This window comes from Peromyscus californicus, unplaced genomic scaffold, assembly GCF_007827085.1.
Source record: "Peromyscus californicus insignis strain IS unplaced genomic scaffold, ASM782708v3 Scaffold_15__1_contigs__length_86483966, whole genome shotgun sequence".
Taxonomy (NCBI): Eukaryota; Metazoa; Chordata; class Mammalia; order Rodentia; family Cricetidae; genus Peromyscus; species Peromyscus californicus.
Window position 1 is genome coordinate 21,755,614 of NW_026294447.1, and position 12,017 is coordinate 21,767,630.

Sequence of the window (12,017 nt, forward strand, 5' to 3'; positions counted from 1 at the left end):
ATGCAGGAGACCGGCTAAAACTCCGGATGCATGGTCCGTCCCCACAGCATCAGGTTCAGGGTTGCTGGATCCTCCTGCTTGACAATCTGTTTCTAACAAGGTTCTGTTGAATGAGATGCTGCTGTTCAGGACCACAGTTTGATGGCGGACATTCTGTTCTGCTGCTTACCTTTTTACATGTAGCAAATATATATTAATATATATATACATATATACATATATATGTAGCATAAAACTTACCATTTTCATCCTTTCAAGTGTATGGTTCAGTGGCGTTAGCTACATCCACCTCGTGCAAACATCACCTCCATCCATCCCCACAGTGGTTCTCATCTTCTCAAACTGAAACTGTACCCATTGCACACTAATATGACCCAGCCCTTGACCAGCGGAGTGCTGCATTCTAACTCTATGAATCTGAGTGTTCTAGGTGCTCCGTATATGTGAAATGCTTGTGACTGTTTGTGACTGGCTGATACCATCATGGTTCATCCTTGTAGGATGTGTCAGGGTTTCTTTCTTTCAGGATTGGAAAATATTCAGTTGGTTGTGTACATTACACTTTTTCTACTTGTTTATCAATAGATAACTTGGAGCTTTGGGCTCTTGTCTGCCATTTACCTTATTAAAAATATGTGTGTGTGTGTGTGTGTGTGTGTGTGTGTGTGTGTGTGTGTGTGTGTGTGTGTAGGCCAGAGGTCAACATCAACAGATGATGTTCCTCAGGCACATGCACCTTGCCCTTTGAGGCAGAGTCTCTCCCTTGGCCTGGACCTCACCTGCTAGGGTAGGCTGTCTGGCCATTGAGTCCCAGGCCACTGAGCCCCAGGGATGCACCTGTCCTTGCCTCCCCAGAGCTGGGAGTGTAAGTGTGTGCAACTGCACCTAGCTTTCTCGTGTGAGTTCTGGTGTTTGAACTCTGAGCCTCTTGATAGTGTAGCAAGAACTTTACTGAGACATCGCCCCAGCCTTGCCGTTTACTTTTAAACTTTTAATTACCCGACTGTGGCCATCTTTCCATGTGGGTTCCTGCATGGCCACCTCATTCTTCCCAGTGGCTACTTAATATTCTACAGCGTGAAAGTGACCAGTCTAGAATCATTCAACCACCTAGCAGTACAACAGGAATCCAAATCCGGTGCTTTCCAGCTTCATCGTCCAAGGGGTTTTTGACCCACCAGGAGACAGTGGCCACCGTGGTGGTAATAAAATGTTATGTTAGGTCCAAAATGAAGTGATATCATTTTATTAGGTTCTGAGAATCTGGTAAGTCCTACGACATGCATGAGGGAAGTAAAACCCAGCCCTGGTTTAGGATGCCCAGTCCTGGACCCTCCTGCAGCACCGTGTTGACCAGCTTTGGGCGAATGATGACCGGGAACCTCTTGGGAAATCATAACAAACAGTAGCATCTTTGGGCCCTAGGGACCTTGGAGTTCATCTAGCCCAACCCTCTGTCTTAGAAGAGGAAATTGGAGTGAGAGATGAGCCCCAGGTGACAAGCCTCTTTCTGCCTCCACTAAGTGGATGTGGCTGCGGTCTAAGTCGTACTCAACAATGCCTACACTGTTTTCCCTTCAGTCTTCCTGACTCATAGTCACTCTGTTGATGCTGGAAACGTGTTTGCCCAAGTGTGTTATTTGTATTGTTCATTTCTCCTGTACACACGGATCCTAATATTGGCCTGCTTCGCATTATTAGAACATATGTATGTTTTCTGTTCACTTCCTTCCCGGGAATGGAAGAGTCCATCTGTGTCCATTAAGAGAAAATCCCCTGCAGGAGATTGCTGGTGATGGTGGATCTGTCCCCTAACTTACTTTCTTTTACTGAGTCACTGCGATTTCTTCCACAGAGCAAGAGACCTGGTGTTATTTCACACTCTGAATTCAAGCCTTTTACTGACTTGCCAAGTTTTCATTCCACTGTTACGGGGCCATCCGCCGATCCCATCTCTACACTGACTAATTAGGTTCCAACTCCTTCATGTTGACCTAATGATACTGGCTTCTTTCATTTGCGTCAGGAAACTTCTAAGAATCCTTCATGCAGACTCCGGAAAGTTGCCCTTTCTCCTGCCCCGTTGGAGCTACCCCTAGGGACCAGGAGGTTATCGTTCATGCAGTCTCTTGAACTGCATGGAGCAAATGCCTAAGTGATGGCCCTGTTCTCCCTGCAGCTGGGTGTGAATGCTGCCTGGTAACTGGGTGGATTTTCATGTCCGATTTCTGGAAACCCTTGGGACTGCTGTCTTTCTACTTCTGGAGATTGTCTGAATGGTTCTGAGCATCAGACGTGGCCTGTTGAGGTGCAGCCTGCTGGCTGTCCATCTTGCCACTCGGTCATAGTAGTCCCACAGCTCTGAAACGAGGCAGCTTGATTTACAAATGTCTGCCTCTTTTGATCAACTTTGATCCTCTCAGGAGAGATCGGAGTGAAAGTCTCAATGCTGAATGTTTTCTAATCTGTCACAAAGAGAAGTGGACGGGAAGGATGACACAAGAGACCCTAAAGGGTAGAAGGACATTTAGCTAAGAGCTGTACGCACAACCGATTCATGGCGCTCAGTAAAATGCTTCATAGGGTGTGGTTACTCACTGCCTAGCTGAAATTAAAATTCCAATAGCTGTCTTCCCCACCAGCCACCACCAGGATGTAGAGAGTTTGTTTACTTAACACCCTTATACCCTTGCAACCAACTCCCCAATGCATGCATGGTTGCCTTAAGATGAAAGTGTGCAAATGTGCTCTTAGAATCTCAAAATGCCCTCCACACCTCTATGACTGCCTGCCTGGGTCAGGCTGGGAGGCCCAGGCCTAGAGGCATCTCATACATCTCCATCAGGCAGAGTCAGAGCCAGCCCATCCCCCCCTCGGAGCAGCCTCCCGGCATGCAGGCAGGGCCCTGGGAGAGGCTGCCTAGCCTGAAGAGTTTGGCCGATGCATTTGTCTTCATTAACGTTGCTTATAGCTGAGGCCTTTGTCACATATATGATTATGTGAGATTCAATTCTCTTGACTGTGTAAACACAGGGCTCTGGTGTGAGGCTCCAGGCCAACAGCGGCCTCTAGAAAAGTCCTGCTGTTGGGGGTAGGGGTGGCTTGTGCTCTCAGCAGCAGGGAGAGGCCCACCCTGGGGACCTTTGTCTCACATCTCCGGAAGTCATTCTTGGTGTGATGAGGGCCAGGGCCTTGCCTCTGCAGGACAGTCTCCACATTGGCGTGTGTGCTCCCCTCTCCTCTCGCACCTGTCAAGTTCACTTACATATCACCGTTAGGACCCCTCCTCATCCATCCCTCTTCGGGCCTTAGAGGTGCTCTCCATCTGACCACCACCTCGTGGCTGGTTCCTGAACAGCCTCACTGTTTCCTCTCTTCTAGTCTTGTTCGCTGCTGATAGCGTAATCTTGGTAAAATATGTGTTGCTCTAGATCAGTCTCCATTCCTGGAAAAGGGTAAACTGATCCTCAGGCTCTGGGGGTCGGACCTGAGGCCCTGGCAGTCTTCATGCCCATCAACACTGCCATGTCTTGCTCTGCCCCTGCCTTTCTCCCTCTGGGGTGGGGGTGGGGGGGTTCCTCTTTGTCCCAGGGTTCCACAGCAGTTTCATCTTACGCCTAATATTGTGGAGCTTTTAGATGAATCCGATTTAAGATTTTAACTAACCTACTCCCCCGTTTCTCAGATTCAGACAAGAGACCAGGAAAAGTGGGCTGAATAAAATGTCGAAGCCATTGTTCCACTGTGCACAGACCACCATACCCAGGTCAGGTTAGGCACAAGAAGAAGAATGGATTGCCAGGGGGGATAGGAGGGACAGTTACTAAAAGGTACACTTGGCAGGGACCCAGGGAGGCCTGGCTCAGGAAAGTACAACTCTACCCACCCACCCCCACACACCTAGACACACACACACACACACACACACACACACCCGCTTTCTTCTCTCCAATCTACTTGCGTTTGCTTGCCCAGCTTTCTTTCCTCTGCTTTCTCATTTTGTGTGCATCCTAAAATGGCAGGCGGGTGGCAGCTCTATGTGAACTTTCCAAGCAGTACCCACTACAGCTTCCCATTGTGTAAGAAAATGTGATGGTCCTGTTCCTCCCCGAACCAGGCCAGTCTGCAGATTGGTTGTCTAGACTGGGCACCCCCTCCCCGACCCCCAGCTTTGACAAGGGAGTGGGCTGGGAGGGTACCCTGCCCTCTTATCAAGGGCTGGGGTGGGTATCTTCAAAGACCCCATTTCCAAATAAGATCCCATTTGCTGGTGGTGGGGTCAGGATTTTTCCATGCTTTTTAGGAGACACAATTTGATTTAGCAGTAGCTCAGGGCAGAGCCTCTCCTGGGCCTCCTGGAGCACCCCGGGAGCCTCCCTGCCGGTCCTGCAGGTGTGACCAGGAAGTAGGAGAAAGGTATCGAATTCGGATGAAGGCTGTGACCGCAAGCAGAGGGAACTAGTGAACTCCAGGCAAACAAACCTCACTGCCTCGCAGGCCCCAAATATGACCTCGTTGTTCTGTGAGAGTTCCGAGGAAAGGCCCTAACAAAGCTGGTCCCGAATGAAAAAAAATAAAAAAGGAAGGACGTAACTGCTCCTAGGTATGGTGGAGAAGGTTTAATGCACATATGAGGGAGAACATAGCCAGAGGCAGAGAGACATCAGGGAAGAGTCCAGAGTGGACATGACTCTGAGCTGGGCCATGTGAGGAGAGGGAGAGAGGAGATGGGAGAGCCGGGAGACCAGGAGACCCAGAGGCCAGGAGGGTAACGTGTAGACAAAAGGGCCGGGTAACCAAAATGCCTGGATTATTTATGGAAGAGAGCTGCGGCTCAACCCCTGGGCTGGAGAAATTTAGGGGAAGGGGCAGGGTATGCCAGCCATACTCTGTAACAAGTAGGGACTGAGGGAGGCTGGGAGAACCTGGCAGCCAGGTCCGCTTTGATGTGTTTGTCAGGGTTTGAGACCTACCAGTCCCTGGCCCTGAAAGCAGCTATTAACCCAGCCCATTGATAATAATTACAATGTGAAGATAATGTTGGTGCCTTGGAATTGTCAGAATGTTTACACACACAGTTCATTTGATCCTCATAACAGCAATGTGCATTTTTAGTGAAAAAATCAAAGTGTTGGGGGGGGGGATTGTTGTTATATGTCTCAAACGGTGTCTCAGTTTCCTGATGTAAAATGAGAGTGGTGATGAGATCTACTTAGAGGTTGCAGCATGGGTTAAATGCATTAACAGCAGGGAGGCAGGGACACACCAAACCCTGCACAGGGCTGGCCTGCAGCCTGCATGGCTCAGGGCGGGACAGACTGAGCCCACGGGGAGGTGCCTCCCCGGTCTAGCTTGCTTTCGCCTCTCTCTCTCTCTCTCTCTCTCTCTCTCTCTCTCTCTCTCTCTCTCTCTCTCTCTCTCCCTTCACTAGAGGCTCACACGGTGCCATTTTCTTTAAACTGTGTTTTCACTTATTTTATTTCCTGTCAAAGCTATTTTGCCATTTACTAAAGTTAGAATAATATAAAGAAAACACATTTTAGGATAAAATAACACTGCTCCTTAGTTATGTTGCTAATGTGTGAAAGACACACAGTGCAATCCTTATCAAAGAAGGGGAAAGCATACACCTACATGTGAGCACACACACACACACACACACACACACACACACACACACACACACACACCTTTTATTATTATAAGACATGGGACCTGGAAGAAGCCCCCTTTCCAGTCCCTGTACCAGGCTATCTGTGTTTCTTCTCTATCTACCTCCTCACACCCTCAGAGATCTCCAGGATGTCTTAGGTTCTCCAGAGGCTCCTGCTGAGATGAAGCACCAGGAGAACGTGGTTTGGGAGAAGAAATTGTTCAGGAACAATGGCGGCGGGTGGAGAGGTATGAAGGGAAGCCCACCCCAGTGTGCTCTGGAAGACAGAGGCAGCCACACCGGAGAGTCATTCTCACTGAGGGTTGGAGGAGCCGAAGCAGATGGCTAGAAGCTTCCTCTCTGGCCTCCCCTCCCTCCCATGTGAAGTTACTGGGTACCCCAGTGGTCTGTGAGCAGGTCACCCCAACAGACCAGGACTCCTTGCTGGGAATGAAGGCCTCTGTGTCTGTGAGAAAGGTGCCTGCTGCTGCGGTGGTCTGTGTGTGAGTTCTGCAGTTCTGGTTCCTGACTCTGTCCTTCAACGGTAGTAGCTAAAGATTTGCAGATGCCGGGCAGGGGAGCCCCCCCCCCGTGGTAGACCGGCTGTGAGGCCCACGTGCCTTTCTGCGGCTCACACTCCCACACTGGTTCTCCTGGCAGGGCTCTGACATATTTCCTGCTTTTGGTTGTTTTTAAACTTGTCTTAGCCAATTTAGAGAAGGGAAATTGATAAGAGTGGAAGTTCGAGGGGACCCTACTGAGCCATAAGCATAGATGAATTTAATTTTATCTTCTTGATTGTTACATGAAAGTAGGGTTGAGGGGGGGGCTTTTGTAGTGGTTACAGGCATGTCCCAGGCCCACAGGCCTGCAGTCTGCCCTCTTTGGAAGGTTCCTGGTTCACTGTCCAATGCCCCCACTGCCCGCCCATCCCCTGATGCCACAGACAACACCATACCTTTCGGTTTATTTTCTTTCCTTCCTCTTCCTTCTGCATATAGTTGATCTGGATTTCTTCATTTCCTCCTTTTCTTTCAAAGCCATGGGCTCACAGAAGGGGAGGGATGGATGCTTCACATAGTGAGTTGAACACTCAGGCTCAATCATATGGGGGGCCCAAGGTTATATGAGGTGAGGAAAACTTCCATTCCTCCATGGGGGGGAATGAAAAGTTATAAATACCAATGCAAGGTAGAGGAGGGGTGACTGCTGTCTCAGGATGTCAGAGGGCTACTTCAGAACAGCAGACATCCTTCAGATGAGGAAGGTGGGCTTCTGCCCAGTGAAATCCAGAGTGGTGCTTGGCAAGGAGGCAGCTGTGGGCAGCAGTACCTGTGCCGGGGAACTGAGTCGCTCACTCTCCCTGCCTCTCGGCAGCAAGGCAGGGTACCTCCTAATGGAGACTGATGAAGCTGGAGCTCTGGAGATAATGAGCTGAAGCAGGATTCCTGTCGGAACTGAGAGTTGGGGCTGGAGGTAATGAACGCAGTTGTCTCTATTGCGAAGCGCCACTGTGTGTGGGGCTTGGTGAAATGAGGCCTTGCTTGTAAAACAACAGATTGTAAGGAGAGGAAGCTATGTTTAAATTGCTGTTCAACTGAGCTAAGAAAAGTCCAGACACAGCTTCCCAACCCAACAGATCGTCCTGCAAGCCGAGTGCTCAGAAATTGCCCAGGGGTGTGAAGACTTCTCAAATCTTCTGGAAACCTGCGACTGTTTTCCAAGGCTCTTTCTCTGGTTGAAGGAGCATCCCCCCCGCCCCCCAAGTCAGAAGCAAGCAAGAGGCATAATTAGAACTTCAGGTGTAAGCGCTTTACAAATCTCGATATATTTTCCTGGGTTGGAGGGTGGGCAACAACAGTACAACCCATTAAAGAAGGAATTGTAGGAACGTGCATGGAGAAGACAGGGAAAGGTAACTAGTCTAAGGACCAGGGACACCAGTGTAACCCAGGATCTGCTGTGTGCAAACAGCAAGGCTGTGGCCTGAACACCTTTAAAACTGGGTGTTGTACTCGTTTTTTTTTTTTTTTAAACTGATGATATACCTGTTACAGCATTTGATATCTGCACCCTTATTCACCGAAGTTTTGGCTCCTGACCCTCATGCCTCCCAATGGCATATACAAAACTGTGTTAGTTGAGTATAATTTTGTAGTTCCAGGGGGACAGAAACACCTCCATCTAGAAATGACTTCCAAAGTTCACAAGGCATTTTAGTAAGTAGGATCTCACTTTTCACGGCGTCTCTGTGAGGCGGTGTTGCCATCTCTATTTTCCAGATGAGGAAACTAAAACTCCCAGGGATTAAAGGATGCACTCAGCCTTCTGCTGCTTCCTGACACGCGTTCAGAAGCCAGCTCTCCTGGCGGTGGCAGCAAGTCTTATTTCCTCTATTCTGGACTTGCTAATTAGATACCTTCCTTCATGGAGACTACTCATTCTGCCAGTGTGACTCTGTGCATGGATGTGAAGAAATACTCACTTTTATTTACCAGATTACTAGGCAGGGTATACTCGTAGTCAGTCAACAATGAGTGTCAGCTAACACTAAAATAAGGATTAATGTCCCCATATTGTAGGAAAACAAAAGAAGAAGCAACTTGGTGAAGGGTGGTGTCAGTCTCTTGGTAGGTGTAGAGAACACTCCCATGACTTTCATTTGTTGCTTTGATAAGCTGGTCAGAGCCACGAGAACATTTGCAAGAAGAGAAGCATAATGTATGAGCTTCCATAAAGCCTAGAGGCAGATCCAAGTGGTACAGTTTAGAAGACAAATTTTAAGAAAAGAATACAAAATGAAGGCAGCCGAAGCTTCATTAGCTTCTTGGTAAATCCACTTCTGCCCATGGCTGCCAGGAGCGCTTTGGTGCGTGTATCCAGTCTGTCACCACAGAGCTGGTAGTCATCCATGGCACTATGCCCTGAAGAAGTGGGTGAATCTCCAGTGAAGGGTATTGAGAACAGGTCATTGTTTTAAATGCACTCAAGTCTCTAAGGTCAGAAAAATTGATTTCAGACAACAAAAATATTTAAACCCATGGCCGAGGAACTGCTTTTAAGAATCCTTGAACCTACCAAGGAATAAATGTCTGTTACCCTGAATTTCAGAGGTGAATTCTAGAAAGCACAGGCTGATGAGACTCATGTTAGTCCCAGCAAATGTATAAAATGGGCCATGGAACAGATAGATTGCTAAAATGTAAAGAGGGGATAGACACTGATTGGGTCCTGACATGGGTTCACTAAAAAAGAGGTCATCACAAATTAGATCAGTCTCTACTTTTTATTGAAATATTAAACCCAAATGTCAGGGAAATACTCCAGGTTTTACAAGGAATTCAGTTTGGCAGATTCTGCCATGATATTTTCTTTCTTTCTTTTTTTAACTTTTTATTTATTCTGCGTCTTTTACATTATGCATCTTGATCCCATTCATTTCCCATCCCTGCATGTCTGCCTTCTGCCCTTACAGCCTCCCCTGCCCCCGCCAGATAAAATTTAAGAAAAAAGAAAAAAGGGGGTGGGGATCTCGTCATGGAAGCTGTAGTGCATGATCTTTTCGCAGGCCAGTTGGGGAAATGTGTTTTGAATTATGGAGTAATTAAGTAGATTTGTCTGCTTGACTGATAGAGTGAGATAAACACGTGCTGAAGTGGAAAGTTGGAAGGCTTGTGCATTTCTTTTCAGCTCTTGTTGGGGACAATGGAGATACATGGGGTGAGTAGGAGAGGATGCCTGCCTTCAAGAGCTTAGTCAGAAAGGGATTTAGAAGCAGCCAGCTGTGGTTTGTATAGAGAGACCTACACCAGGGAGAAGGGGGGATGAGGCCTGGAGAGTGGCTCAGGGGTTACGAGCATGCGCTGCTCTTGCAGAGGATCCAAGTGAAGTCCCCAGCATCTAGCTCAGGAGACTCACAGCCACCTCCAACTCTAGCTTCAGGGCATCCAACACTCTCTTCTGGCCTCCATGGGCACCGTGTGCAGGTGGTGCACTTATATGCATACAGGCATAAAGTAAAATCAATTTTTTTTAAAAAAATGCGGATAACAGAAGGACACCCACTGAGTGGGAGGCAGGAGGCCTTCATGGCAGCTAGCTATAGCCAACTGTCATATAGAGTCTTGTCAAGCAGGGAATAAGATTAACATATGCCGGGCGGTGGTGGTGCACGCCTTTAATCCCAGCACTCGGGAGGTAGAGCCAGGCGGATCTCTGTGAGTTCGAGGCCAGCCTGGGCTACCAAGTGAGTTCTAGGAAAAGGCGCAAAGCTACACAGAGAAACCCTGTCTCAAAAAAAAAAAAAACCAAAAAAAAAAAAATTAACATATAATAGCAATAAGATTACTTCTGAGAAGTATCCCTAAAGATGGTAGACCACATTTCCTGCAGATCCTGAGGTTCTAGCTCTGGTCATGGTTGAATCTCAATGGCTGGTTGGTCTCAACACCACATCTGCTTGGAGCTCTAAGCACAACTCAGCAGCCAGACCTCAGTAGAGCCGAATGACTGAGATGGGCAACAGAAGAGACCATGCTGGAAATCATACCCAGGATTGAAGGCAGGAGAGCAAGGCCATTCTGATGCAGTCAGATGACTGGGATCTTTGTGAAAGAGAATGATATGTTTGGACAGTCAAGAAATTACACATGAACTGGGCAAGGTGGCACATGCCAGTAATTCCAACAGATTGAAGATTAAGGCAGGGGGATTGTAAGTTCAAGGTTAGTCTGGACAACATAGAGATCCTGTCTCAAAAAGAAATTCAGGAAGCCTGCGGTTTAGGAGAGGAAAGCAGGTGAGGCCCTCTGCTCAGAGGGGTTTTGTTTCCAGTCTGAGCTGTGCTGAGAGTCTACACACTCTCCTCATCATAAGGCTTTTCCAAGACATTGCAAAGACTGATTTCTGCTTTTCTAAAGAACGATGGAAGTCGTTTATTAATGTTTATAAGAAAGATTTCTGCAGTGAGCCTCAGGGTTTGAAACCAACCTGGATGAGGTACGACTGAAGTCTGGAAAGCCTAATAATGTCTATGTTGGTTTCTGCAGAGCATGGATTAAGATGAAATACTCAGTCATTGAGTCCTGTAAGTAGCTGGAAGCCATTCACACTGGACCAGGAAGGATTTATTAGACAGGCACATCTTACTCCTCCACCACAGAGCCTGAAGCTCCCCGTGCACAGCTGTGACAACAGAGTTCTGTTAGTCTATCACTCGCAAATGTGCTGGCCTAAATCCTGCCTGGGAATCTCTTCTCTACCCCCGAAGTTGCTGTAACAAGATCACCACACATCCTCAGAATTCTTTCTCAATGCATCTCCCTGGAGGCTCACCCTTTCTCAGACTGGCCCTCTCCTTTGAGGACCAGAACTGGGCATGTGGTGGGAGGGAAGTCCTTCTCATTAGGCCAGCTCCTAATTACGCAGAGCCTTCCCCAGCGTTCCCAACGTCAAAGCTCAGCTAGCACAATTAACTCATGTCGCAGGGCTGTGGATAATGCTGGTCATTTAATGTGGTTGAATACCGCAGCCAGGGCCTTCCTGTTTCCAAACCCGTCAATAGAGTTGTGAGGCCCTGAGTGTGTTCCACGGCCTTTTGCTGTCCCCATGGAAAACAGAGAAGAGTCTGAGATCTTGCTTTGAATGCTTAGCGCGAGGTGCTGACGCCTGGCCGCTTACTCTGCACAGGAATGGAAGGCTGCAGTGTTTTGATGGATTATGGGAGAGCTCAGTTTGCTAGGGAGCTCCATGCCTCCATGTTCACAAGTCTCTATGTGACTAGAAAAGTCTTTAGTTACAAAATGTTATATATCCTCCTGTCTGAACAGACATCACACTTCAGTTCCTTCAGAAATGTTCATTTTTGCACTCTGGCATTTTGTGTTTTATTTGTAAAACCAGTTGTGTTCTTTAAATTTTAATGAAACAATATTAAATAAATAACCCAGAAGCAGCATAATAAAATGCCAGCACATCCAGGCTATGACTCCGAGTTCAGGAAAATGAGCGGTCTATAAATCCTGCCTTCTTTCTATTTGGGGAATGGACCGCCCAGACTGTTGCATGTGTGAAGACCCAGCTGGGATGGGCCCGAGCCCTTTGGCTCTCGGTCATAGGAAGGGAGCACAGATTTGTATAGAGCCAGCCTCTTCATTCTGTTCATAATAGCTTGGCAGGCAGACTGTTCCCACATTTTGGTTGAAAAGGAAGTACTATGAATAGCAATAGAGTACAGGGAACCAGTGGCCAGGGGGAGCGTTCCGTACTGGAGCATCCAGTCCTTCCTCCTCCTCCTCCCTCTTCCTCCCCACCCTCCACTTGTAAGCACCCCCAAACATCTCAGGCAGTTCAGCATGAAATCTAC

General features: G+C 47.9%; 1 protein-coding gene across 1 annotated transcript in view; it reads left to right on the forward strand.

Moving 5' to 3' along the window:
- Nubpl (NUBP iron-sulfur cluster assembly factor, mitochondrial) overlaps positions 1-12,017 on the forward strand; it is a 326,050-nt gene that overhangs the window by 289,801 nt on the left and 24,232 nt on the right. The gene's annotated exons all lie outside the window — the stretch shown is intronic.